Source organism: Nilaparvata lugens, chromosome 7 (genome assembly GCF_014356525.2).
Source record: "Nilaparvata lugens isolate BPH chromosome 7, ASM1435652v1, whole genome shotgun sequence".
NCBI classification, from domain to species: Eukaryota; Metazoa; Arthropoda; class Insecta; order Hemiptera; family Delphacidae; genus Nilaparvata; species Nilaparvata lugens.
In genome coordinates this window covers 8458163-8482907 of record NC_052510.1, presented here as the reverse complement: position 1 = coordinate 8482907, position 24745 = coordinate 8458163, and the positions used below count along the sequence as shown (strand labels likewise).

Here is a 24745-nt window from a genome sequence, read left to right as displayed (position 1 = left end):
ATGTTGACACATCATGGTTGGTATTCAAACAAAGAATATATGAAAAGTAATGTAACTTAAAATGTGATTACCCTTGATCAAGTCCCAGATTCATGTGAGATTGAAGTTAACAGAATTTAGCTGTGTAAATCACAATATTCATCAGTTTACAGGATACATGGTATTTTCATCACTGCTTATTCTTTCAATTTGTTCCATATTCAGATAATGAATAATTTGAAATCAGTTTTCGTGAATGAAGTTCATCTCTATTCTATATTATTCAATGTACAAGAAGTTGAAATTATCATGAAAATTAATCTAAAATATCCATGATTATTTATACTCACGCTGCATCTCACTCCTTCCAATGGAACATGAATGGATTAAATTAACGAGATCCTTCTCTAAGCCGTCAACAGTCCGGAACAGCCAGCCAATCAAGTGTTCACTATCCATGTCACAACAAGACTTATTTCAAAAATAGTTTCTACACAATTGAATCCATCAAATCAAACATGACGTCACGATATCCAATAGATCGCGACTGCAAGGGAAGTCATAACGGAAACCACACTGATTTGGTAGATTTCGATCACTTGGAAAGAAAAACAATCAAATAATTACTAGGTTTTGAACCAGAATAAACAGATGAAAAAACATTGACCTTCATCAGTAAGAGTTCAATCAGAAATTCAATTGAGAATAATTAATTCGACCAAGAGTTATAACTTCATCGGAAAGAATATTTTGAATATAAGTAGGTCAAACACCGGTTATATTAGTTATCATAATAGCTCTTCACAAATTATACAGTATCTCCGGTAAAGAAATATTTCTTAAGTTTTGACTATCATGATTCTACCAAAAAAACAGTCACAATAAACAACACTGATAGCCTATTATAATAAATAGCAACATCCAACAGAAGAAATTGGTACTGAACAAATAAATGATGTATGTTACAGCTGATAATATTAATAATTGAACATTTCTCCCTTATTGGATGAATAGAAGACACTTGTGATTCACAAAATTATTTCACGTAAATGTTTGTTGAAAAACTTTCAGAGATGATTTGATATTACAGTGGATGGTTTGAGACAGCTTTATAAAACCGATTATACAATACTTGAAGCCTTTCAATCACTACTCAAACCGATGTTTTAAATCTGTCTCAAACAGACAGATAAAAAGGATTCGAAATCTTGTTAAAAATGTGCTCCAAACCAATGCTTCAAGCTACTATCTTGTTATAACACACGCCGACGGATGATCTGAATCCTCGTTCTCGTTATAACTGCAATTAAAACCGATGAACTAGCGTTGTTTTTATTACTGCGATTTGAAACGACGATCTTAACTCAAGTTAACTAAGATTTAAACCGACCTGAACTCGCGTTCTTGTGATACCAGCGATTTAAACCGACGATCTGAACCCGCGTTGTTGTTATAACTACAATTTAAACCGACGAATTGAACCCGCGTTCTTGTCATAACAAACGCCGCCGGTCGACTGAGAACTTGAACAACTGAACGACTGCAGAGTTATGAAAAGTGAGAGGAAGAATGCAGAATTGATGAGGGGGAGTGAGAGAGAGGCCGGTTCAATTGACTGGTGCAGCAGAGGTAGGTAGCAGTTACAAGTGGGGTAGGAGAAAGTAACTGTAGCCAGGTTCACTTCAAACTGTCATCATTCCTCATGACTAAAATCATTCATTTCCAGAACAACCAATGGTGACAGATCATGGAGGCGGTGTGACAACTGGCCTTCAGTCATCAGTAAGTGGCGTTTAAACGGTCAGCATTCCCTATTAATCACATTAGAGCTTCCAATTCGAACGATACTGACAGTTTTGAGTGAATATCACAGTAGCTACCGGACGTCTGGCAGTCTGACCAAAGTTGCGGTTGCATTCTTGGTGATAAGCAGATCTTGTGGTAACACCCACTTAGAATGTAATATACAGAGTTTACTCTATATTATAGAATGTAATAAGAAATAAAGCTGAGAGTAATGTGGTCAAGACAATCAGTTTAGAACAATGTCAGAGGCAATAAGGATGTTATTGTGAGAAATATTCCACTCATTACATTTTATATGAATGTTGAGTTGCACAATTACAAATTATAATGAGGGTGAAGTGGTAAAATAGTGATAATTCAAACTCACATCAAAGGGAATAAGAATGATAGTTATATGTATATATAAAGTTGTGACATTAACAAGAGTTGATGTGACTGAGCCCTCCCTGTCCGAACACATATCACAGGCAATAAGGACCAGACCATATTAATAGGTTTTTAGGCGTTTCTAGAGTCGACAGGGCAGGGAGCTCTTTGATTGGCTGAGTGGGTTAGCTCCTGAAAAAACGCTTAATATGGTCTGGCCCTAAGATTACTACTTCACATAAACGAATTTATAATGATAAATTTTATCATAATTTATTATTAATTATTCGTTAAAAATAAGTCTTCGCGCAAATTCAGTAGACCACTGGGGTCGTAATATAAATGATGTATCGACTGAATGAAGTAATATATAGTCAGTCAATTACATGAACGAAATTTGAAGTTAATGATATCTACTAATATTTTTTCATTCTTAGAGTGGGCTATAGTATATTTATCAATCATATATTCTCAAAAGCTAGTTGAGGCCCCACATAAATCATAACCGTAACCACATATTATACTCCCAGAAGAAATATTAGAAAACAAACTCAATTTCACGGTTCAACGTGAAAAAATGTGTTGAAATGATCTATTTCCGCTGCTAACTGGAGAGTGAAGAGTGAAGAATGAAGTTTAGTGTGATGAACAGTTATAGCAATTTGAAGAAGTCGAAATATATGTTGATGCTCTGAAAAACATTGTAATTATTCACGCATTGGCAGTCAAGAATATAGTAATCACTATTTTGTCAACTATTTTGTCCTCGAAAAATGATAAAGTAATAAGAGACCTACTTTACGTATAATCATTTCAAGGTGTGATAGCATGACTTGAGAATGTGCTATCTAAAACTTGTCAGTCATCAAATAATGAAAAATGTTATCGTTCAAACAATATTAAATTTATATTCAACAATTTAACCTATTTCCAATGATTTTAATATTTCAGTGATTGAATAGTCTGTGTGTGAGCAAAGAAAATAATCTAATAGTTGTACGAGAGTAACTCCGATAGATGTATACATTAATTATCATCATTTAGCATGCTTTGCTATGTACCGTTCAGTGGATTAAACCGACCTGAACTCGCGTTCTTGTGATACCAGCGATTTAAACCGATGATCCAAGCCCGCGTTGTTGTTATAACAGCGACTTAAAGCGACGATCTGAACTCGCGTTGTTGTTATAACTACAATTTAAACCGACGAATTGAACCCGCGTTCTTGTCATAACAAACGCCGCCGGTCGACTGAGAACTTGAACAACTGAACGACTGCAGAGTTATGAAAAGTGAGAGGAAAAATGCAGAATTGGCGAGGGGGAGTGAGAGAGAGGCCGGTTCAATTGACTGGTGCAGCAGAGGTAGGTAGCAGTTACAAGTGGGGTAGGAGAAAGTAACTATAGCCAGGCTCTCTTCAAACTGTCATCATTCCTCATGACTAAAATCATTAATTTCCAGAACAACCAATGGTGACAGATCAAGAAGGCGGTGTGACAGTAACTGGCCTTCAGTCAGTAAGTGGTATTTAAACGGTCAGCATTCCCTATTAATCACATTAGAGCTTCCAATTCGAACGATAGTGACAGTTTTGAGTGAATATCACAATAACTACCGGACGTCTGGCAGTCTGACCAAAGTTGCGGTTGCATACTTGGTGATAAGCAGATCTTGTGGTAACACCCACTTACAATGTAATATACAGAGTTTACTCTATATTATAGAATGTAACTAGCCGACAGGCTCGCTTCGCTCGCCATATCCGTCTAGCTAGGGGGCTCCGCCCCCTGGACCCCCGACTGGATCGTCCAAGAATGAGATCAGCAGGCTCGCTTCGCTCGCCTGCATTTCTCATTTGAGCATTTTTATCATATGTTAGGACGATCCAGTCGGGGATCCAGACTAAACGTCTGGCTAAACGGATATGGCGAGCGAAGCGAGCCTGACGGCTAGTAATATAATATTCCCAGGATTGAAGTAGCAGTGCCCAATCAATTTTTCCGCGGTAAATGCATTTCAATCTTCAACTTAATGCCAACATAACAAAGTCAACTCAACTTAATGCCAACCTGACAAAATTATTAATTTAGTTGCCAGTTAACAACTGTTTCGAAGAGGTACTCTATCTATGCTATAGTTCTATAGTAACATATTATGATATGGACATTTCAATTATAATTGAGAGATTGGGAGAAGAAGAATATACATGCTGAAAGACGAACTTTAAACCCTTAAAAACAACCCTTAGAGTTAAAATATTGCCAAAAGATTTCTTAGTGCGCCTCTAAAGGGCCAACTGAACATACCTACCAAATTTGAACGTTTTTGGTCCAGTAGATTCTTAGTTATGCGAGTGAGTGAGTGAGTGAGTGAGTGAGTGAGTGAGTGCCATTTCGCTTTTATATATATAGATAAGAAATAAAGCTGAGAGTAATGTGGTCAAGACAATCAGTTTAGAACAATGTCAGAGGCAATAAGGATGTTATTGTGAGAAATATTTCACTCATTACATTTGATATGAATGTTGAGTTGCACAATTACAAATTATAATGAGGGTGGAGTGGTAAAATAGTGATAGTTCAAACTCACATCAAAGGGAATAATGATGATAGTTATATTAATTATAAAGTTGCGACATTAACAAGAGTTGATGTGACTGAGCCCTCCCTGTCCGAACACATATCAAAGGCAATAAGGACCAGACCATATTAATAGGTTTTTAGGCGTTTCTGGAGTCGACAGGGCAGGAAGCTCTTCGATTGGCTGAGTGGGATAGCTCTTGAAAAAACGCTTAATTATGGTCTGGCCCTAATAATACTACTTCACATAAACGAATTTATAATGATAAATTTCATCATAATTTATTATTATTAATTCGTTAATTCTTTGTGCAAATTCAGTAGACCACTAGGGTCGTAATATAAATTATGTATCGACTGAATGAAGTAATATATAGTCAGTCAATTACATGAACGAAATTTGAAGTTAATGATATCTACTAATATTTTTTCATTCTTAGAGTGGGCTATAGTATATTTTATCAATCATATATTCTCGAAAAGCTAGTTGAGGCCCCACATAAAGCATCACAATAACCACATATTTTACTCCCAGAAGAAATATTAGAAAACAAACTCAATTTCACGGTTCAACGTGGAAAAAATGTGTTGAAATGATCTATTTCCGCTGGTAACTGGAGAGTGAAGAGTGGAGAGTAAAGTTTAGTGTGATGAACAGTTATAGCAATTTGAAGAAGTCGAAATATATGTTGATGCTCTGAAAAACATTGTCATTATTCACGCATTGGCAGTCAAGAATATAGTAATCACTATTTTGTCAACTATTTTGTCCTCGAAAAATATGATAGAGAAATAAGAGGCCTACTTCACGAGTATAATCATTTCAAGGTGTGATAGCATGACTTGAGAATGTGCTATCTAAAACTTGTCAGTCACCAAATAATGAAAAATGTTATCGTTCAAACAATATTAAATTTATATTCAACAATTTAACCTATTTCCAATGATTTCAGTAATTGAATAGTCTGGTGTGAACAAAGGAAATAATCTGATAGTTGTACGAGAGTAACTCCGATAGATGTATACATTAATTATCATCATTTAGCATGCTTTGCTAAATACCGTTCAGTGGATTTCTCTGTATAACAGGACTTGAAAACTCACAAGAATTCAGCCCAAATATGATTTGAATTTATTATTCATTATGCTTTATATTTTGTTAGTTTCTTTACATTTATTTGTTGTTGTCACACATATTTATATAAGTGTTTTTCTGTAAGTATTGGGAATAAATTTGAGGTCTACTGTTCTGTTCACAAGAATCATAATTGTATGCCTTTTTTGTAATATAATTCATTTATCTATTCATTGGATGAAGCAAACAAATACAATATTCAGAGAAGATTAAGAAACATGCTATTGCCCGATTTCCATTTCTTAACTGTCTTAAATACTTCAAATATAAAGGCTATGTCCATATTGATTTGTATTTATTCTCATCAAAACCATATTTGGAAAAGTAGATGATGTCTTGTTAGTTTGTATTCACGTATCATAAAATCTCGTATTTATTGTGATAAAGCCTAGAGATGATCCTCTAGAATTATAAAATTTTTGATGACTGATTCTCTCCTATTATTCTTATGATTCCCAAGTCATTATAACCTCATGACAGATAGGCCTAATTGTGATATTGCGAGGTGGAACTACCCTTGGGTCTCCCCACCATTTAAAGCCATACGCTAATAATAATGATATTGCGAATTGCCAATATTTTTAATAACAATACCACCAATAGTGGTATTGCTGTTGTTCAAATATATGTTGGTATTGGAGATTTTTTCCTAATTTAGGTCAATAACAGACAGGTAGGCAGTGAAAAAATCAGATCAGGAAGCACAAATTGAAGCTTGTCCATGTGGTGAGATCGTAACGGACTAAAATAATGCATTCCGGAAACAGGACCCGAGTTGGTGAAATGGATAGTAGAAAGGCTCATTAACCATATAACACCATTGTACGGTTCTCGACAATTTGTAGCCTGGAAAATTCAAAAGACCCAAGTGCCTTATTGGTATTCGACAAATTATTATATGTTTGAGCTGATGATGGAAACACTACTATTTGTAAAGAATATCATCATTCAACAATAATGGAATTTGATTTTATGATTAAACAGGAATGAGGAAATTTACTTTGACATTGTTTTCAATAGGCTAATGATAAGTGAAATTAAGCGGGGCTGAAAGATGCGAGCCGTTTAGACGCAGGCGCTTTGAAATGATCCACTGATAAACGTCCTTGACAATGCCTCGACTGGTCTACGCGCCGTGGCCTTGTCCTAGCGACAAGGTCAGCACAACAGCTGATCGACTGACACAGTAACAGTTTCAGGGGCAGGATAGGCAACTGCATTTCATTTTCAACATACGAGGATTTGGCTCTCAGGAGCAATATATTAGGCTTACTGTATTAGGAGTACTGTATTAGGCAACTTCATTTCAAATTCAAATTTATTTTGTCAATCAAAACAATTACAATTTCAAAGAAAATAGTATACATCACAGAAAATATGATCAGAAAAATCGTTAATAAACAAAAAATGAAATAGAATTAATCATATAACATGAGCTTAGTTTATGAAGAATGTATACAATAATACTAATAATTTTAAAAAAATTGACAAATTTTACTGAGCGCAAAAAAATATAATATTTAGATTTAAAATTTCATTTCATTCTCCATCTGAGTGTTTTTTATTTCGGTTCAATTTATATCTGCATTTTTCTAGTGAGTGGATTGTTGGAACTATTTTCAAATTAGTGATGATGATAAACATAATACTGTACCAAATCTTAGAAATTGTCTCCATTGGATGATTCATCGTGATAACATTCCATCGTTTAAAGACATCGTTAAAGGCTAAAGACGAATTTCAATAAACCTTTCGGTAGTCGCGCCCTACTCAATCACACGAGCAGTCACGTGTTGTATTTTTTACAACATCCAATTTTCCAAGTGTTATGTACTCTGTTTACTGTCAAAACATATTAATTAATATTGTATAATTACTTTTTCCATCTTCTTGGATTATTTTACGCCTATGAACATTTGGATCATTATCATTACATAGCCCAATAAGGTACATCAAGCAAAGCCATCAATTCTGTGTTATTGGTTCGTTTACAGTCCCCGTAGACAGTCTTCCCCTGTCTTATGCACAGTGCGACTTATGCAATGTCGCGACAAAATGGCCCCTAAAGACCAAACCATTGCTCGGTTGATACTGCAACTCAGTGGAGTGATGGGGGAAAAGTTTTGGAATGCATAGGTTACTAATTCACTGACATCATCCCATTCAATAGTTTTGTGCAGAAAAAAAACTGACACTGTTGTACTTTTTAAAACAGCGCTACTGCCGGAAGGTAAATCAACACATCATCAATTTATTGTAAGATTGCAAGCTCTGTTTTTTCGAGCTGTGTTTTCCAAGCTTTTAGGAATAATATATTGTTTGCCGATTTTATTGATAATTTAACAACGTATCACTGTATTTATAATAAGAAACTAACAATGAGTGATGTAATAAACTCTTACGGGAAGAAGCTAATTATAACTTTTATTATGATTCTATGATTGAAACCAAATATTTTGAGTTACTCAAATGGAGAATCATTCAGTAGTTATTTGGTCCAAGTTAATAGAATAAAAAATAAGTAGGCCTACATCATTAGACAGTATTTTCCAATTATCAGTGATGGTTCAGTGGAATATTTGTATTTAATTTTGTTTTCAACTTATCGAAATTCTAAATTCCTAGTTTATATTTATATTTTGGATTCAAAATTGGAAAATGATGAGCATAACTTATTTTTGGACAATTTCTATCCAAATTCGGGGAAGGAACAGTTTTGGGCTTTAAGCCTGTTGTTCCTTTTTAAAACATTCATAGTTGAGAATGATATTGTATCTATCAATGTATAAATGTTAAAAAATTCAAATTGCGATGAATCAAAACCTAAAACATGAAATATGTCTATATTGAAAAGTCTTCAAGTCTTGACAAGTTTGCTGTACGTAGAACTTATTCCTGTAAATTCTCTTAAAAAATCAAATCAAATTATACAACGAAAAACAAGGAAACTGTAAACTCTTCTAGATGAGATAAAGGTCTACTACCAAAATGTCAAACTTCAGAAGGGAAGAAGAGAATAGGGCTCATCAGCTCAAACAGTTAACGAGCGTACTTGACTCCTTTTCAATGTACGTTATCACGTGACTAATGAGCAGAAACGGCAGGAGTCTCCTAGATCTTGATGACCCCCTGTCAGAAGCTAAGATTTACTCCAAACTGTCAGCATTCCTTAGAAGATAACATCAGAGCTTTCTATTCAACCAGTGCTGACAAACATCTTGATGAACGTTCACCCCTGCTGAGAGCTAAGAATCACTTCAAGCTGTCAGGATTCCATGATAGATAACAACAAAGCTTCCCATTCAACCAATGCTGTCAGTTGTATGTGAATCTCTTACTTAAGGGCTATCTCAGCTTTTGTTCAGCTCTCATTTTTCACCCTCAACAATATCCAGCCTTCAGAGTCGGTGTTTTTCTCATAAAACCTAGCCAAAGCTCACAAGATGATGCTTTGAAGCTCCCTCGCAGATAAAATTGTTTTGAAGATCAATAACACATGAATGAGCAACTAGGCTTATTCAAATTCATCAAAAATTCTTTCAGCAATTAACAATTGAATCAATAAGAACTCTTCGTTATTTGTATCAAATAAAATACAGATTCGGCATTGCATACATCATATTTTTCATCTTCATCTTTTTCATCTTCAATTTTGGTTAAAAAAATATTGTAGTTTCTATCTCTCTCTAATTTAGTGAATTCTCTATATTAGATTAGACTTATACTATTTATATTATATTATACTATTAATATATTAGAATATTGTAATTTTTGTTGTGTCAAGAGGGCTATTATGGGAAGTATCTCTTCCTGTGCCCTCATATTGTAATTTGAATAAATAAATAAATTTCGGTTTACAAATAATACTATTATTGTACTATCAAAGACAGTAAAGATGTTGTCTTTGATACTTGTTAAAACTATTCTCCATCTTCAAACAATCTCTTTTATGACATAACGGTTCTTGCACACATGTGGAATGAATTTCAGTCAGGTGTAAAATCAGTCAAGACACATTGTTTCTCTCTTTTTTCAGAATTCGATTTATTCTCTCCTATTTATACAGTCCACTCTTTTGTAAGACTAAATTTCACAATACTATTATTAAATATAGTACCAGAGACAAGATAGTCTATATCTCTACGTATTATCCCAAAACAGTTTAGCAACTATTTAGAGTTAGAAAAGGATGAGGCTATCTGTTTTGTCTAATTTCAGACAAGGAAAGCAGACCAATGTTTATCATATTATGCTGACTTTAGAACGTGAATCACATTCTACATTTAATTTTGTAGCCCTTGGTGTAGGCCTGCTTGCTTGGTATTGTTAGTGAAATCTTTCAGAAATATTGATGATAACGAAGCCAGTATGTTGGCTACTGAGTAGAAGCATAGAGAAACAATAGCGTAAGTAGATATCCTATGGTATAAGGCGTTTATGTTGCAACTTTTACTGTTATCTCAAGCCGATTACTGTCGATTTCTACTGTTTTTTTTGGGGTGAGAGTGTATGAACGGCACAGTATGAGAGACTACGAGCCTCACACAGCTTCACGGGAAAGAGCTAGGTGGACTATCGGCTTCAGATAACAAAAAAGTTGCGACATAAACGTCCTATACCATGGGATATCTACTCACGCTATTGTTTCTCTATGGTAGAAGTCGATACAACTGCAAAAGCCTACCTATGAACGTAAGAATGACTCATGTGTTTGATGAGTGGTACTTGAAGCAACACAAACTTTGAGACTGATAAGCGACTTGCTCTGATCAATGAATGTATAGTGTAGTGTAGTTTCTCATAAAAGTATAACTCTTAAGAGATTAAAGCCTATACTCTGATAGTAGAGGCAACCTTTGAATATACAGTGCAGTCAACGTTATAATGACAATGGAGAAAGATAGGAGAACAGTGTTGCCGATTCCCTGCCTTGCCACTGCCATGTATAGATGATAGCTGATACTGCTATAGCTATACTGATATAACTATGATGATAACTATATACTGCTATCTGATATAATATTTACTGTCTACTTTTTATTTAATCGTAAGAGAATATATTTTTCAATGATTAATTAAGAAAGTTTCATAATTAAGATTGGATATTTTGTTACTTAATTATAATTCTATATCATTAAAAAAAAAAACAATCTTGCAACGTCACGGAGCTGGGAAAGGATAGTGCCATCTGCTTTGTTGACTGATAGACAAGGATAGCAACACCATTGTTAATCAAATACTGCCATTGTAACGTGGATCTCACTATAATCATCATCATCATCCTACGTGCAAGGATTAGGCTATTGCCTGTTCTGACTTACAAACAGCTTATTGTTATTTGAGTTTGCGTCTACAAATTCACATTGATTCATCAATAATAACATAATTATTATAGTACAAAGTGCCAGTTGCACAAAAGCCCGTTAAATTTTAACCGTGATTAATTCCACGAGAACCAATCAGAGAAACCGTCTGATCAGAAAGGCCTTCTCTGATTGGTTCTCGTGAAATTAATTACGGTTAAAATTCAACCGGCTTTTGTGCAACCGGCACTTAGATTAGTTATTGCAATCTCTCACGTGACCTTCCAATTTATGTTAGGTTCCTAAAAACCCTGGTTTTATGTGTTTATAACCATTTATGTTTATATGTTTTACTCTGTGCTTCTGGTTTATAATTAATACCTGTAGGAGAAACCTATATAACATATAAACATACAGGGTTATAAACACATAAAACCAGGGTTTTAAACACATAATATTATTATGTATCTCCCATTGAATATATAGTTTAGATAATAATATATTTTTATCATTGCGGATGATAGCACCATTAATTAAATGGCTACACATGTGTCAACTAAGCCATTAGCAGCCTGCAACTTACTCCAGCTTAACTTCCATCACAAGCTCGAAAGTTTCAATCCGAAAGGTCACTGTATCAACTTATTCAAGGTCGACTTAGCTGCACTCACAAAAAATTCAGACTTATCTAGAAAGTAGGTGACCTAGCGATGACGTGGATGGTTAGACCTGTTGAAAGTGACAGGTTTTGTATCATATATGCGGGGGAGGGTATCGCGAGGGGGTCAGGGGGGCCCAGGTGGGAGATGGAGGAGTCAGGGGGGAATTCAGGGGGACCCTCCTATCCTGTCTGCAGGAGTGAATGTTGAAGCTGCATTCGCATATGTAATTTATATCGCGTTACCAAAACCAGGTTATTAGGCTGGTTGACTGTGTAAAGCGAACATTAAATTGACGTCAGTAACTGTAACAATACTCAACAATACTCAATAATCATCCACCATTGTCTTCTGTGCTATTGTTTGAGATTGAACAAATATTATGGACGCAGTCGACTTAGTAACGGTGATAAAATGCGAGTCTGTTCGTGTTGCTTATTGCTTCTGTTGGAGTAGTTGCTTCATGATTAAAAAGCATTTTTGTTTGAATGTTATCCAGTCATTCAAATATTTATAAGGAATCGTAGAGATTTTCTTCATTTCACTTTTAATATCGGGGCACCGAGCTTCGCTCTTTATTTATTTATTGATAAACAGAACACAATCCTCTAAAATGATCGTGTTTATATTTCACAGCTGGCTATATGTCATCTTATGAATTTCGGGGATGTGATATTTTGATTTTTCACATACTCACTCTTCTACTATCCACAGCTGTTTCAGCCAAGGATGAATAAATTACCCTTTTAATGCCGTTCAGCGAGTTTTCTCAGGGATGAGACCTAGTGCAATCGAATCTTTATATTATAAACCTACTATGTTCTGAATTTCGTGAGAATCGTTAGAGCCGTTTTCGAGATCTGGTGCAATACAAACATATAAACATCTGAAAATCCAAACATCTAAACATATAAACAGAAGTTGCTCGTTTAATAGTATAGGATAATAACTGAATTATATCCAGTTGAACATGAATAGCCAGATATCCTATACAATTAAACGAGCAGCTTCTGTTTATATGTTTAGATATTCAGATGTTTGGATGTTTAAATGTTTAGATGTTTGTATTTCACCGGATCTCGAAAACGGCTCCAACGATTCTCACTAAATTCAGAACATAGTGGGTTTATAATATAAATATTCGATTGCACTAGGTCTCATCCCTGAGAAAACTCGCTGGAGGACATTAAAAGGATAATTATTATTCATCCTTGGGAAAACAGATGATAATAATTATTTCGTCGTCTGTTGGTGATGGAAGTGAGTGAGCGAGTTCATGTGAGTGGGACTGTGTCGAAATTATGACTCACCTGTTGAACTTCTTTAATCATTTCAGGTACTAAGTGCCGGTTGAAAAAAAGCCGGGTTATTTTCAATCCTGATTAATTGCAGTAGATCTATCTTTTTAGAATGGTCTTCTCTGATTTGGTTCACGTGAAGTTAATCAGGATTGAAATTCAACCGGCTTTTGTGCAAATGGGCCTTCGTGAGGGAAATATTTGCATTCTCCTGGGAATTAATCTCAATTTACTGTGATTAGATAGAACATTTCTGTATGAATGTTATTATAATTTCTTGTTTTATAATAAATTCTTTATGCTCTTGTACTCCAGAGCGAAGCTCGGTCCCCGATATTAAATATATAAAAAATATAGAAATTGCTCGCTTAATATAATAGGATAACTACATTTTTGACCATCCAAATATTTAAAATATCTTTGGTACCAAACAGTTCTATAGCTAAGAATGATATTTCAAATTTGTTAGCTTATCGGAGTGACAATTTATTCATACATCTATATTATATTATATTATAGATGTAACTGGCTTATACATGTGATAGAAAATTCACGAATGACGCATGGTCACATCTGAACTACTGGACTGATTAGCTTTTCATAATGATTTTAATTCACCAAGGATAGTAAAGGCATATTTTCAGTTCTTCGAGATTTCAGTTAGTCAAGTTTACAATTTGACCCTTGCGGAGCATGGGTTACCTGCTAGTATAATAATAAACTTAGCTTCATAAACTGAATTTAAAATAAGATGAACTGCTAATAAAATAAACTTTTCTCTGCATATTTCCTTCATATTTCGTATTTATAGTGTTGAATCTATAATAAGGTCTATCTGTTGAATCTATATTCTTCACTGGGTCCATTGGAGTGGAATGAAAGAGGAGTTCCATGAGAAGTCAGTCCAACCCAAATCTTTGGGTTTGGCAGGACCCTCAATTGTTTTTATTGTGAATAAAAATTTTGATTTGATTTTCATTTTGCGGATTTCCACCATTGTAGCCAAAATATTGTCCAAACAAATATTGTAGATTAAATCGTCAACATGGAAGCGTCTAACATTTGAATGGAATATCCAGTTGACGGAATTTATTTATTATTTATTCATGTATTCCATAAATCATGAAGTTATTACTTTTGGAAGACTCAATATAGGCTTATGCCCAAAACTGTTCTCGATTCAGGGCATTTGGGAAATAGTAACGTAATATCAGGGATCGAGCTTTGCTCTGGAGTACAAAAGCATGAATAACTTATTACGAAAGTAGAAATTATAATAACATTCATACAGAAATGTTCTATCTAATCACAGTAGATTGAGATTAATTCCCAGAGGAATGCAAAAATTTCCCTCACAAAGGCCCAGTTGCACAAAAGCCCGTTAAATTTTAATCCTGATTAACTTCACGTAAACAAAATCAGAGAAGACTATTTCAAAAAGATGGATGAACTGGAATTAATCAGGATTGAAAATAACCCGGCTTTTTTTGCAACCGGCACCTGATTGAATGATTACAAAAGGTCAACAGCTGAGTCATAATTATGACTCAGTCTCACACACATGAACTCACGCTGACTCACTTCCATCACCAACAGTCGACGAAATAATTATTATCAGCTGTTTTCCCAAGGATGGATAATAATTATCCTTTAATGTCCTTCAGCGAGTTTTCTCAGGGATGAGACCTAGTGCAATCGAATCTTTATATTATAAACCTACTATGTTCTGAATTTCGTGAGAATCGTTAGAGCCGTTTTCGAGATCTGGTGCAATACAAACATATAAACATCTGAACATCCAAACATTTAAACATATAAACAGAAGTTGCTCGTTTAATAGTATAGGATAGTAACTGAATTATATCCAGTTATTGAATCAATAATGATAATATTCAACATCTGATAATATTTGATAACTGAAAACGTATAGTATATTGTTCTCAAATGAATAAGTGATAGACGAGGAAAACGTTAAACAAGTGCCCATCTAAACTACCTTAACGATAATTATTCTCTAAACGATATTTTTTCTCCAAGTCTGTCTAATCCAATTGAGGTTGCTGTACTGTTGAGTCTAGCCGAGATTATCATATTGCACCACTCAGTCTGGGGATCATCACTTTCCAACACATTGATTTAATAATCCCTTTCTAACTTGCAACCTTCTTAGCATCCATCTCTCTCTCAGCCACTTCATGACATCACGATCTATCAGCCAATAGCCGTTACAACATTCTCTGTCTGCCAAACCGTCTTACTCATCGTTTTCCTTTCTCTTTTCATAACCGTAATATTAATCTCACTCAATATTTTCAGTTAAACGATTTGAAGATGAGCAAGGAGTTGGAGATAATTATAAAGGAGAAGAAGATAAAGAAGGAGGCGGAGGAGGATTATGGTGAGGAGAAAGAGGAGAAGAAGAAGAAGAAGAAGAAGAAGAAGAAGAAGAAGAAGAAGAGAAGAAGAAGAAGAAGAAGAAGAAGAAGAGAAGAAGAAGAAGAAGAAGAAGAAAAAGAAGAAGATGAAGAAGAAGAAGATGATTCGAGTTGCGTCATGATGACTGGTGATCATGGTTGTTATAATATAACGTCTAACCATAAGAAGTACAGTACCATATGAATGAGGAGAGAGATTAAGTTGAAAAGAGAATGACGGTGAATTAATATGATGAAAAGGAGTTAGAATGAGAGTGAGACAGAGTGAGACAGTGAGTGAGAGAGAGATTGAATTAGATTGGAGAAAGAGAAAGAGTGAGAGAGAAAGTGTGAGTGAGGGAGAGACATAGAGAATAATTGAGAGACGTGAATGGGAGAATATATCAGTGAGAGAGAGATTCGATTAGATTAGATTTGATTTCTTCATTTATGTATGTTACAATATATTTACTGGCTTATACACTAATTTACAATAAATGAAGGTAATGCTAATTATTCAACGAATTTTACAAAGTATAAACAATTAATCAATGAGACTAGAGATTGAATGCAATTAGAATAACGATAATATAATAGTGTGATGTAACTTCATAAATCGGCGGTGTTTCAACAAAAAAATTGTCGATTCTCTAAGGAGGATATAGAATATCCTCCCCATTAACACACGACCGGGATAGATAGATAGATTGATTGATTGATTGATTGAGTACTTTATTTATGTAGATTACAATATATACTGGCTTATACACTTATATACAATAGCTTACAATACAGCAAAATTATAGATGAATTTACATAATATAGACTAAGAAAATAATTATTGAAAGTATATGATATGAAAAAGTAATTTGTAATATAATAGATAGAGAGAAAGAGAGACAAAGAGTGAGAGATAGTGATGAAGATAGAGAGAGAGAGAGCGCGTGTGAGAGTGGGTATGAGGGACAGAGAGAGGGGGAGAGAGAGAAAGAGAAAGAGTTATTAAGAGACATGAATGGGAAAAGAGTGCACGAACACGCCGTGTCTGGTACTATATTGAGATAAACTTCATACTATCAGTATTCATTGTAACTAGCATGAATGGTCCCCATTCAACAAATGCTGACAGTAAAAAGTGAATTGCAGTAGGGATCTTGTCGTGACGTGCTACGATATAATGAATAATAGGATGATCCCGAAAGTAACCTCAGCAATCGGCATAACACATTAATTTGAAAGTGCATTCGGACACAATAGTGTAATGTTCTGTTATCAATCTCACTGTTAAAGGTTAATGGAGAAGGTTCTTATGAATGATTGTTGGAATGCTACATGATGAAAACTCATTATATGGAGTATAGCATTTTTCGAGGCTTTTGAATCTGATAAGAGTATTGCATGATGAAGACACATAATCATGATGTATTGCAGTTTTCTAGGTTTTCGAACCTGATAAGATAGTAATATTGAATGGAATACTAGTACGATAACTGATTGTCATAGATCACATAATAATAATTGGAAATGCAAATATGGTAAACTATCATTCTTTCTAATAATCATATGATAATTAGTAGGAATCTTGGAGATTTTTAATTTTCCAAGAAAAAAATTGTAATTAGGATATTTGATAGATATCAACTATACGTGTTCTTATGAAACTCAAAAATCAAAGTACTATTTTAAAAACATACATGTGAAAGTTGTACTTTGATTTTCAATTTCCATGTGAATCCAAATAGCCCTCATTAAGATACTAAACATTTTCCTTCTTCTTCTTTTTCTTTTTCTTTCAAGGATTAGGCGTACACACCTGTTCCGGTTTCAAAGGATATAACTATTTACTCTACCATCTTTTCAGAGGTCTGCCAATATCCCTTCTACCGTAGGGTCTATATTTCATGACAGCCTTTGGTATCCTAGTATCTGGCATTCGTTCCACATGGTTTTTCCAGTTCAATCTGTTTATTTAAGGACATTTTCCTATAACTACAATATTTTCTTAGTTTATATTTTCATCAATTCTTGTTATGTTACTCTGTCTATGGGATATTTGTCTATGGGCTATCTATCTGGCTAGGGTTGTGTGGCAGAGAGGACCAGGAGTCCTAACTCCACCCTAATAAAGGCAAATAATCAATCAATCTATCTATTACCTACTATTCATGAATTGAAGGTCATGATCATTTCACTATTCGTAAATGGATAGAATCTATTTTACATTCTTTATAGTGGAATGTAAGAAAATGTATTAGAAGTAGATGCCATATCCCTAGATTGAAGTAGATTTGAAAGATATTATTCACTCTATGGCTGAACGTTTTATTCAACAACTAGATCCTATTTTAAGGAGCAATTTCTGTATATCTGTTAATATTTTAATACTTTTATATCTGGTTATTTATGTTGAACGGATCTCGAAAACGGCTCTGAAGATTTTCATGAAATTTGGAACATAGTAGGTTTATGATATAAAAATTCGATTGCACTAGGTCTCATCCTGGGGAAAACTCACTGAACGACATTAAAAGGATTTTTATATCTGGTTATTTATGTTGAACGGATCTCGAAAACGGCTCTGAAGATTTTCATGAAATTTGGAACATAGTAGGTTTATGATATAAAAATTCGATTGCACTAGGTCTCATCCTGGGGAAAACTCGCTGAACGACATTAAAAGGATAATAATACTCATCCTTGGTTGAAACAGCTGGGACTGTGGATAGTGAAAAGTGAGCGAGTGATTCTTTATAAAATCAAAATATCGCATCCCCGAAATTCATAAGCTGACGTATAGCTAGCTGTAAAATATAAACACGATCATTTCAGAGAATTGTGTTCTGTTTATCAATAAATAAAAATAACGAGCGAAGCTCGGTGCCCCGATATTAGTAGCTATAGTCTATATATGGTCTATATATAGTCTATATATATTCTCTATATTAACAGAGAACATTATTGTAGAGTTATGATTAGATTATCGAAACATTGAATCCATCATACTCTATTATTCAGATATCGATTGAGAATTTGACATCTTGTAGCTCTTAAAAATAAGGGCTCATACTGTTAGATTTAGGATTATCAATTACAACATCCCTTTCAAAACTCTATTAAAAAGAGACCGGAGGCCAGTTTCGGAATGAAAGAGATCCCAGAATGATTGGAATTGTAGACAAGAGAAATTCAAGTGATATTCATCAAGGAGTCGTGAGAGAGGAGAGAAGATACATAAATAAAATCGAGAAGTTCCTTGTTCTCTCTCACCTTATTGAATATCATTATTATCGATTCTAATCAAGATGGCCGCTCCTCTCACAGACAGTTGTGCAATTCGAAAACAACTCACGATGTGCCATTATTTTAACTGAGGAAAGTACGGTCTCTCTAGCTTTATGGATGATGGTAAGATGCTTTAAAGTTCATGACTTCCCTCACCTGGAATATGACCGGTGCATAAAAATTAAAAAATTGATTACCTTTCAAGCCTGAACTATACCGTCATTGATGAATCATAAATGGAGGTCAAAGAAATATATTGTTATCCTGAATAGATTAAAAAATGTTCAGTTGTTTGTAATTAATTCACCATACCTCATCTTTCGAAACTAGAATATTGTCTAAAAATATCACGAATTTATTGGAAAGTTACTAACACTCATGGTGTCATCTTCATTATTAATATCGGGGCACCGAGCTTCACTCGTTATTTTTATTTATTGATAAACAGAACACAATTCTCTAAAATGATTGTCTTTATATTTTTTACAGCTGGCTATACGTCAGCTTAAGAATTTCGGGGATGCGATATTTTGATTTTGTATAGAATCACTCGCTCACTTTTCACTATCCACAGTCCCAGCTGTTTCAACCAAGGATGAGTCCTTTTAATGTCGTTCAGCGAGTTTTCCCAAGGATGAGACCTAGTGCAATCGAATTTTTATATCATAAACCTACTATGTTTTAAATTTCGTGAAAAAAGTTAGAGCCGTTTTCGAAATCCGTTAAACATAAATAACCAGATATATAAATACAGAAATTGCTCGCTTAATATACAAATGTTGCTAATGATAAACTTAGTACTATAATTATGATACGCCACAATAATAATATGTGTTGGGGTGATTATTTTCAGGTGTTGTATTGAACATTTCAATAAGTTCGTGATATTTTTCAACAATAATCTAGTGTCTCATTATGGATGAATATCACTATATCTTCACAGTATCTAAATTCATCATTCATGATAAGTTATTATATACTTTTGTTTGAATTCAACGTTATCATAAAAATAGATTTGAAGAACTTTGACCTAATTATGAGCGAATAATAAACGCGGATTTTCTAATATCAGTCTGTTATAAGAATAATAATTGGATATGTTCGGTTCAGTGATAAATAGTTATAATTCCATGAGTTCAAATGTGTCTATTCATACTTGGGCTGGGTGGAAACAGACACATAAGAAATCATGTGAATTATATTCTCACTGTACCGGTCACGCTCACTAATGATAAAATTATGCGGGAATCTGTTTTTATATTGCTAGAATATGGACGGCAAAAAAGTAACTAAACATTAAATAAACTCATAAGAACACCTACGTAAATATTAGGCTACCGTATCTAAAATAAAGTGGGCATCAAAAAATTCTAAATTTAAATAGAACTTATTGCGTTGTCTTATTCACTGCAAGTGGACATTATTTAGAAAGCAGTAAAACCAATGAGTTTTACGCTTTTATTAAATAGTAATCACTGCAAAAATCAATGAATATCGTAACGTAACGATCAAATCAAATGTTAAGAACAAGTATATCAAGTTAAGTCAATATTGTCAAGGACTACCAACTACAACACATATAGTAAGAGACTACCAACTGTTCAAATTCCCATGGTGACTCTATATTGTTCGATGCCTTTGAATAACCTATTGCTACTAAGTATCCTATTATATTGAGCGAGCAATCTCTGTATATCTGCTTATATTTTCATATCTGGTTATTTTTATATTTTTATAAGTATCTGGTTATTTATGTTCAACGGATCTCGAAAACGGCTTTAACGATTTTCACTAAATTTGGAACATAGTGGGTTTATGATATAAAAATTCGATTGCACTAGGTCTCATCCTTGGGAAAACTCCCTGAATGACATTAGAAGGATAATTAATACTTGGCTGAAACAGCTGAGACTTTCGTCGTCTGTGGATAGTAAAAAGTGAGCAAGTGATTCTGTGGAAAATCAAAATATCGCATCCCCGAAATTCATAAGCTGTCGTATAATAGCCAGCTGTAAAATATAAACACGATCATTTGAGAGAATTGTGTTCTGTCATGGCTTACTCTATCTATAGTAGGCTATGGTTCTGTTTATCAATAAATAAAAAAAAGCGTAGCTCGGTGCCCCGATATTTGCTATTATGTATTCCAGTTGTTCCATGAAAAAAAAGATACATTTCTTTTATGCTAATTGAAAATATTCCCTTTCAAAATTCCATTGAAACGAATGCAGTTGAATGAATTGAATATGAGTAGGTTACATACATACCAGTCAGCAACGATCTAGCAATACTGAATCCCAGAGGCAAGAACGAACATAGAGTATGTCATGATCGCGCATTATTACACTTCACATTCACTACTTCCTATAGTGATAATATTATACTGTTTGCAAACTTCCTAAAGTAACAAAAGACTTAAAGTGGAGAGATTCTAAAATTTGAAAATTTTATTGCTGATTTTGTGACACACACCTGTTTACTGTTGTAAATTAGTCTTGATGAACGAGAGCTATAAACTACATTGTTATCTTAAACTCTTGAAACGGTTTAATGTGATCCTCACCTAATAAAACTCGACTTGATTTGGCTTATCTATATGAATAAACGTGTAATTAATCTGGTGACATAAATTAAACAAAAATCTTATTTCATGAATCTTCTTCTTCATCTCTGCCTCGTTTTATTTTATGAATACTGTCGTGATATGTTATTTTTCACGAGTTGATGTTGATAGGACCTGAGTTTGTAGCTTGTGTGGAAGGTAATAATTTATGAGAATATTGTTGTAGATTAATAATAATAGGAGACAGATGAGCTCCGCAATATGTATGATAGGATAACAGCATTTCGAAAGCAATAAATTCAAATTTCCGTGATGAAATCTATACTTACAATATTGCAACCTAGTCCTGCATCTCCATTTAATTTTGATATGCCACTTCAGGATTTATTCGTGATGGAGCTCAAGGCTTCTTTTCCCAGTCTCGCCAAAAAATATTGTAATTTAATGATTATTTTCATTTGTAAAAATATTTCTTGTATTTGGCAATAAATTAATTATTTATTATTCTACTAGTATCTTGAATAAAAAGACTTGAATTTGTCACTGAGTCATAATTACAAATTTATCAAAATAATATGATATCAGTTTCGGTTGAACATTATTGTCGATCTCTGGTGAACGAGATCTAAAGTTCAGAGCAGCAGAATATGAGCGAGCAATATGATTGGTAGGTGGACGACCAATCAACGTCTCCCATTGGCCTAGACAAGCCACTCCCACAATCAACTCAACTCCCAACCACTTCCACTCATACAATTTAAACGTCACAGCAATGGCTCCTACATCTGCTTAGTTATTACAATGAATTCATGGTTGTGAAAAGTTAATGTCTATTCGTAAAATAATACCATAGTAGCCTACCCTTTTAAAAACTTTTCCAATATAAAATAACAAATTAAAAAAACAACCAGTTTCGGATGCTTACTACACCATTTTCGAGTTAAAAAAAATCATATTCATTCAATTTAGACATCTGCCACAGTATCACTTTCACAACTAGACAAATGACTGATAAGAATATAATTTATTTCAGAAATATGGGAGGAAATGCACAATAACTCAGTTAACAAAAACTTATTCTACATTTCACATTCCACATCGGATCAGAATGTTATAATTGATTTCAAATCGCCATAATTTCTCAGATGAATATACAAACAGTTTCTCTTCTAGGGAATATTAGCAGGTAACCCGTGCTCCGCAAGGGTCTAATTAAATACTTGACAAACTGAAAACATGACCTACTGAAATCTTGAAAAATTTAGACTTATAACCATCCTCGGTAAATTGAGAATCAATATGCAAAATTTCAAATTAATCAGTCCAGTAGTTCAATTAGTTATTTTAGAGAAACAATCAATTATTTCCAAATTGAATATTATCATAATTCCTCTCCATTATCGTTGAAACCATACATCACAATTCAAGGGTCAGGATGATAATGATTTTTTCTCAAAATAAAGATAATCTGGGTACTATCCCTCTTTTACAAACTTTGTATAAAACTTTGTACAAGACTTTGTATTGGCAGCTTACTCCCAACCCATTCTACACGACTTTCTCTCTTAGTAATATGTTTGTACAACAGTAAATCACAATAAAAAGTAACGTAGGAAAATTAGAACTATTGATTTTTTCAACTCACCAATTCCTAAAAACCAAAAAAACCAAACCACACATACTGAATGAGTCCTCAACAAGCTTTCCTATTCGCATGAATCTTTATCTGATTTCACGGACCACTGCCACCTATATAACTTCCTGCTAACAATAACACCACAAAGATGGTCAGCTTGATATCACTACATATTTCAATAGAAACGTCATTGGCAGAATTACAGTACCATATAAACGTGGTACATTGTTCATGTAAATGAGTTCCGTTAAGGTAATATAAACTGGTTCAACCTTGTATTGGAGGAAACCAATAGTGAGTGGGTTTCATGTTAATTACAGCTTTTTTGGATTAATTGTTCGTGAAATCGAATCTATGAAGAGTTTGACCTTCTACTATTCTGACACTATTCATTTAAATTTGTATATATTGACGAATAAAGATTTTTCTATTCTATTCCAAGAGTACCCTACAACATTAACTTTTTATCAAAATTTTTGGAGAGAAATAGTACAGGCTCAGCCTAGTTTTTCCTTCAAAGTCATAGTTATATTATGATTGTAGTATTTTGTACAATAAATAAATAAATGAATTGAGGTATATCAGAATCATGTCTTTTATCGTGAAATATAGTAAAATGAAGTTTGCTGTTATTTTCTTCTAGTAGACTTTATCAAGTATATGAATGAGAATGAAAAATGCTTCAGTTCAATCTACTCCTAGAATTTCCAATATGAATGAGGAGGAGTCATCTATATATAAAAATAGAATATAATGTTCAAATCAAACTGTATATAAACTATATATAAAAATAGAATATAATGTTCAAATCAAACTGTACTATCTTAGAAAATGTTAGACTAGATTGTATTAGTGATCATGAGAAATAGTTCAATCGATTAATTCATAGGAGTAATCCAAATTAAGGGTAACCTAATCAGCCATCGATGCAAAGTACATGATAAAAATATAATGTTTACTTAAACCTAGACTTTGGAAAATGTTACAGACTGAATCTTAAGAGTAATTCATCTATAATTAACTAATTGATACCTGAGAGAACAATATTTGAAAAGTTGTGATTGTAAAGCTGTGTTTACACCAAAGTTATTAACAAAATGTTGATAGCTTAATCCTTATAGATTCCTTATAGTTTGATCATATGTGTTTGTCAAGTTCCGTTCAATCTAATAGAATCTATAAGGATTAAGTTATTAACATTCTGTTAATAACTTTGGTGTAAACCCAGCCTAATGGTTCAGGATTACTGAAGCTAATTAATTATAAATAAAATCGATAGGATAACGTCAACAATGATCTATCCAATATTGAATATGAGTATACCAAGCCTGAGTAGTAACCATTTTCCAATTATCAAGCATATTATTAAACTTGTATTACAATGAAGAAAAAATGAAACACAGAGATTGCTTTAATACTAATATTCTAGTATGTCGAGATTATAGAAGAACTGTAATTTCAAAGTACGTAGGCTATTCTATTATTTAACAAGACTTCCTAAATATCATCAATCTTTGTATGACACTGTCAAAATATCACATTAGATTTACTATTGAATACTTATACTTGATTCACTATTCATTTGCTAATGATCGTATTCACGATGTTGGATTATTCATTAACTACTGCTATTTGCTTAGTCAATGCTATAGTATTACATTACAGAACAAAATTGCAGCTGATTCAAATTAGCAAATACCACGACTGTTTGGTTATCAAGATAGT

The 24745-nt window shown here is 33.6% G+C and overlaps 1 protein-coding gene across 6 annotated transcripts in view; it reads right to left on the bottom strand.

Moving 5' to 3' along the window:
• The window catches only part of LOC111055726 (glycoprotein 3-alpha-L-fucosyltransferase A), a 109156-nt gene that overhangs the window by 83710 nt on the left and 701 nt on the right, over positions 1-24745 (bottom strand). The window contains exons 1-2 of one of the 6 annotated variants that reach the window (XM_039433605.1): positions 3234-3335; positions 330-1369 (exon numbers count right to left, since the gene is read on the bottom strand). The exons of 2 other annotated variants lie outside the window; for them this stretch is intronic. The gene's annotated coding sequence lies outside the window, so the exon portion shown is untranslated. Of the gene's footprint in view, positions 1-329; positions 1487-3233; positions 3336-21088; positions 21297-24745 lie in introns of those variants that run through there. 3 more of the 6 variants (XM_039433610.1, XM_039433606.1, XM_039433608.1) reach the window with 3 other exon arrangements.